Source organism: Pinus tabuliformis, chromosome 7 (genome assembly GCF_031772625.1).
Source record: "Pinus tabuliformis cultivar Carrire ecotype Pingquan chromosome 7, CPIR1, whole genome shotgun sequence".
Taxonomy (NCBI): Eukaryota; Viridiplantae; Streptophyta; class Pinopsida; order Pinales; family Pinaceae; genus Pinus; species Pinus tabuliformis.
The window spans coordinates 1,976,231,650-1,976,237,649 of record NC_142293.1 but is presented as its reverse complement, the minus strand read 5'-3'; positions in this window follow the sequence as shown (position 1 = coordinate 1,976,237,649).

The window sequence follows — 6,000 nt, the reverse complement described above, 5'->3', positions numbered from 1 at the left end:
TGCCTCGTGTACAGATGATGAAATTCAAATATATAAGGCCCTTTTTCAAGAATTCCGCGACGTGTTTGCCTGGTCCTCTGAGGAAATGCCAGGAATTGATCCCGCGATTGTTGTTCATGAGATCAAGACTTACCCGGACGCTAAACCCGTCCGGCAACGTTTGCGTCAGATTCACCCACGAAAAGCTGCTGCAATTAAAGCAGAAGTTGAAAAATTATTGAAAGCATGTTTCATTTATCCAATCCCGTTAACGGATTGGGTATCAAATATTGTTCTCGTTAAAAAAAAGCAGGGAACAATAAGAATATGCATCGACTATAGGGATATTAATCGAGCCTGTCCAAAGGACAATTACCCAACTCCCTATATCGATCAAATCATTGATGATTGTGCCGGCAGTGAAATATTCTCCTTCATGGACGGTTTTTCCGGATACAATCAAATCAATATTCTACCTGCCGATCAACCAAAAACGGCTTTCATTTGTCCATGGGGGACATTTGCTTATTGCAAGTTACCTTTTGGACTTAAGAATGCCAGAGCAACTTTTCAAAGGGCGATGTCTTATGCGTTTCATGACATCAAGCACATTGTGCAACCCTATCTCGATGACTTGCCTGCTCATTCATTACATCGAGTTGATCACCTCGTCCATTTACGAGCAATCTTTATGAGGTGTAGGAATTATCGTATTCGGTTGAACCCACACAAATGTGTCTTCTGTATAGAAACGGGTTGATTGCTAGGGTTTGTAGTTTCGAAAGCCGGCATTCGCATTGATCCCTCGAAGGTCAAAACTATCATCAAATTTCCTCCTCCTTCGAGTCTTCGCCAACTCCAAAGTTTGCAAGGGAAAGCAAACTTTTTACAACGATTCATTCCTAACTACGCCGAGGTTACAAAGGGTTTCACCCGGTTGTTTAAGCAAAATACTCCATTCTATTGGGATGAGATAGCTCAGAAATCTTTTGATGCACTCAAACACGCGTTGACCCATGCACCATTGTTGCATCCTCCCAACTACAACCAGGATTACTTCTTGTATCTCGCCACCTCTCATTCCACCATTAGAATGGTCTTAGTTCAGGAAGATGAATTCGGAACTGAACATGTGATATATTACCTTAGTCGAACTTTAAATCCCACTGAGCTAAAATACTCACATGTGGAGAAATTGGCATTGGCAGCTGTTCAAGCTGTCCAACGTTTTCGTCACTACATTCTACTACGTAAAACTAAAGCAATTCGAATAGCAACCCTATGATCTACATTTTGACCAAGCAATTGCTAGGCGGCAAGTACTCTAAATGAATTGTTATCCTGCAGGAGTTCGACTTGGAATTTGAGAAATCTAAGTCTAAGAAATCTTTTGTTTTTGTGGAGTTAATGTGTGACTTCCCGCATGCTGACACGGAAACTATGGCGGAGGAGCCCATTGCGGACGAATCCTTGTTTCTAATCAGCACTTTAGATCTGTGGTATGGGGATATCATCATTTATTTCCAGACCCAATCCTTTCGGCCAGAAATTTCAAGGTCAGAATGTCGAAAAATTCGATTCCAGTCCCAACAATTCAGGATTATTGGAGATACTCTTTATCGTCGTGGGGTGGACTCTGTTTTTCGACATTGCTTAACTCACGAGGAAGCTGAAAGGGTTCTAAATGACTGTCACTCTGGAGCGTGTGGTGATCATATGTCTGGGTTTGCCATAGCCCAAAAGATATTGCGCGCCGGCTACTTCTTGCCGTCTTTATTTAAAGATTGTATTACGGCGGTCCGAAATTGCCACAACTGCCAAATTTTTTATCGTAAGATGCGTGATCCACCTGCTCCTCTCCACCCTATAATTGTCGTTGGTCCTTTTGCCAAATGGGGTATCGATTTTATTACATGTAACCCTCACTCGGCCGGGGGGCATGCGTATATCATCCTTGCGGTAGATTATTTTACTAAGTGGGCCGAGGCGATGCCTACATTTTAGGCAGACGGCAAGACAGCTGCAATTTTCGTGTTCAATCATATAATTGCTAGGTTTGGTGTCCCGTAAGCAATAATCACTGATCATGGAGGTCATTTTCGAAACGTTATGATGACTGAACTTACAGGCCAGCTTGGTTTACGTCACAATTATTCAACCCCTTATTATCCATAAGCGAATGGTCTGGTTGAATCCATCAACAAAGTTTTAGTTATCATGATCCGACGAATCATTGGTATTCATCGGTCGAATTGGCACAACATGCTATTTTCAGCACTTTGGGCATACCAAACTTCAGTAAAAACATCAACAGGGTTCACTCCTTTCCAGCTAGTCTATGGGTTGGAAGCTGTGTTACCCATTGAATGCGAAATCCCGTCACTGCAAATGGCCATCGAGTTACTTCCAGCCACTTCCGAAGAAGAAAAGCGTTTGTTATACTTGGCTCAATTAGATGAGAATCGACATGATGCTGCATTGGCAATCGAGACTCACGCAAAACGTATGAAAGCTCAGTATGATAGAAATGTGACCCCTCGAAATTTTTCGGAAGGAGATCTAGTCTTAGTTTACGATCAAGATAATGATAAATTAGGTGCTGGAAAATTCGTTCCTATGTGGCATGGTCCCTATGTTGTCAAGCGAAAGCTAGCCAAAGGGGCCTATGAATTGGTAGACTTTGACGGGGACTCTTTGGGTAAACCCAAAATGGCCTTTACTTGAAGAGGTATTATGCTTAAAAGAATGGGTATGGAGATTTTTAGTTAGGATAGTTTTTCTTTCTAGCTGGTGTGTTTTAGTTTAAACAGTGTGCTTAGCTTAGAGAGTGTTTTTCGTCATTATTCCTGCTTATCTTGGTTTTACTCTTGATATTGCAGATGTCGATGCCTCTCCAAATATACATTGGTTTCACTGATGGTGCTTGTCGTAATACACGGAACATCTTTTCTGCAGCTTGGGTTATCTATTTGCCCTCTGACGAGTTAGTATCTATGCATGGGGTAAGCCTCGGTCAAACAACGAACAACATTGCCGAGTATAGTGCAGTGATTGAGTTATTATCTGAATCTATTTCATTTGGGATTCGGAGTTTGATAGTGAGGTTAGATTCTGAACTCGTTGTATCACAGCTTAATAGAGTGTATGCCATTAGAAATCCAGTGTTATTAAGATTATTTTTGAGAGTGTGTCTCTTGGAACGTGAATTTGATTATATTGAATATCAACATATTCCAAGATCTTTAAATACATTAGCAGATGCAATTGCTTCTCGAATGTTAAATAGACATTTGCAATAATCATACATGTAAATTTAAAACCATTCCATAACATGATTTACAAGATAAGCCGGTAATAGTGATATATATATAGGAGTGTGTCAAAAAATACATCGTCCTCGATCATAGGTTGAAAAACACCTTATGATCGGCAAAAATGATAAGTACAAAAAACAAAAATTTCACATGTGCCCACAATAGGCGATCATCCTATCACTGGTGATGATCTCTATAAGAAACCACTGCACGGGCCACCTTGCAAAGGAACCTCCTAAAAGGTCCCGGGACCCCAATCACATAGCGCTGAAGTCGACGAGGAATGTCATCTATAGTGGTCTCAGGAATATCTCCTGTCAAGCGCTCGAGATGACCCTCCAACTCGGCCAAAACCACTGTTGATTCGTCCTGTGGGGCTAGCGCGGGTGCAACTGGTTGCTTCCTCTCCTAAGGCTGGAGAGCAGCTGGTCACTGTGGACCCACATCTGCATTTGAATTTTTTTACTATCAGTTTTGAGACGATGGAAAAATAACAAAAAAAATAATAAATAGAAAAATGTTGAAAAGGATTTTACCTGACTCATCCCACTACTCTCCTGGTGGAAGAACCATGTCTGGGTCACCACGAAAATCTATCCCAGCGTAAGGGAAGTCCTGAATAGAAAAGACCTAGTTTTCCAACCATTGGAAATACTCAGGTTTGAATCGAGCAACCTCTGTCCTCTCATCCAGGTGACGGGCCATAACTGCGACCCATCGCATCAGTTTGGGCTCTCGAGGAAGCCCTGCTCCAACGGTAAGGTGTTGTGGGATCAGCATAGGAACCCTCTCCAGGCCAAAACTCACGACCAAAGCCCCATAACCAAAGGTCTTTAGTCGTCCGTTCTTGGCCCTGGTCAGTTGGCCTTTCACATTGGCCAACACGGCATCGCACCAGTTGAAGATGGTGCCTCGAAAGAAATCAACTGCCATACGCATCTGGGATCCGGTGGCAATATGTAATGCGGCAGCTTCGCAAAGTCTGGTGACATTGAATGCAATCACCATGAGCTCAAGACGGGATATGGTCTTTATGTCTATCCCTTTGTCTCTAGCCTGGCTGTTGCAGTGCTCTAGCCTGAGGCTATCGACAGACTGGCCACCTGCCCTAGCCCCAAATAGAGTCAAGTCTTCGCCTCTCTTAGGCAAACCAGTCAAGAAATATTTGTCCACCAGCTCGATTTCGAGCTAGTGGCTGCCCATGAAAACGCACTCGTCCTGTACGCTCCATCTGTCAACCATCCACTGTAAGAAATCCACCTGAGCCCTCATGCTAGGAATGGCCCAGAATTTGTACAAGCCGCACACCCTCAAAGCATCAAGTGAAGGTTGATGATTCCATGCGGCATCATCCATGTCCTCATGCTCTCATTCACACCAATCTAGCATGATGTACTCTCTGCATCAAGTATAATGATAAATTAAATTGCTAGAAATTATTTTGATTGGTCCATTTTTGAGAATTTTTGGGTTAAAAACCCTTGCGACGGGGACTGCACCCTCCAGGTTAGAAACAGTGCATGGGACCGCACTTTATCTACATGGAAGGTGCGGACCCCGAGCTTTTTCCCAATGGAGAAAAAGTCGGGGTCCGCAGGCCAGCAGTGGTAAACCTGTGGGCCCCCGCGCGCGGGTTTTATGCCTAAAAACCCTCCCAAAATTGAAATAAATTACTAAAACAAAAAATCAAACGGTTAAAAATGAAGAGTGGGATGATGTGGATTACCTGGAGAAGACGGCGTTCGATTCCGACGGTTGGATTTTCCGCAATCTTCACGGGAAGTTTTCTGAGTAAAAGCACTATTTTCTCACCCAAACTCAAACGGTAAAAATGAATTAACAAAGGCCATTTTTATAAGTTTTTTGAGTAAATAAATTGCAAATTTGTTTATGTTTCACTTTGAAAAGGGGTTTTTGCGACATTTTTATCTATTTCAAACAGGTATGAGTAATGTTTGTGTTTTTGTGCAGGATAACGGATTATTCAGGAGAAATCTATCATTTTCGACGAAAAAACATTTAGAGTCACCTTTAAGCTCTTTTCTGACTCCTGAAACATGAAAAGATTGCCGAGTGTTTCTTTTAAACTCGTTAAAATAGAATTAAAAGACGGTCCACTTACAGCTCTTTTTTGACCGTAAAAACATGAAAAGATTGCTGGATTTTTGTCGTTTCAAATTCGATATTGGTTATAAAATGACGTGTCATTGATCGCTTTTTTACTTTTTTCGGATCAAGGGCACTAATGACGAAAAGTACTCCTTGGTAGTAAAAGATCAAGCGGTTCTCTCAAGTATTATTTTATACTTTTTCGGGCTTGGGAGACACAAATTTACGAAAAAGGGCAACCCTGGAGTCTTCTTAAGTTTTTTCAGACTCTCTAAAATTGAAAAACGCCGAGTTTCTCCTATATTGGACTCGTTAAAATTTCATAGTAAAGGACCTGTTCAATTACAAACAGGAACGAACCACTCCTTCTTAGTGTTCGAATATAAACTAAGTTGGACTCATCCGAAGGATAAGCTTATAATCAAGCAAATGTTATCCTCCTCAAGCTTGTCAAAAATAAAGAGGTACTTTCCAGAAATGGTGGGGGAAAAGAGAGAAAAATGAGTCTGTTTGTCATACTTTGTAACCACTCTTGAACACGACACTTTTATTCACCTGGGTGGGGAAATCCTTTGCCTAATAGTTGATCAAACCACAT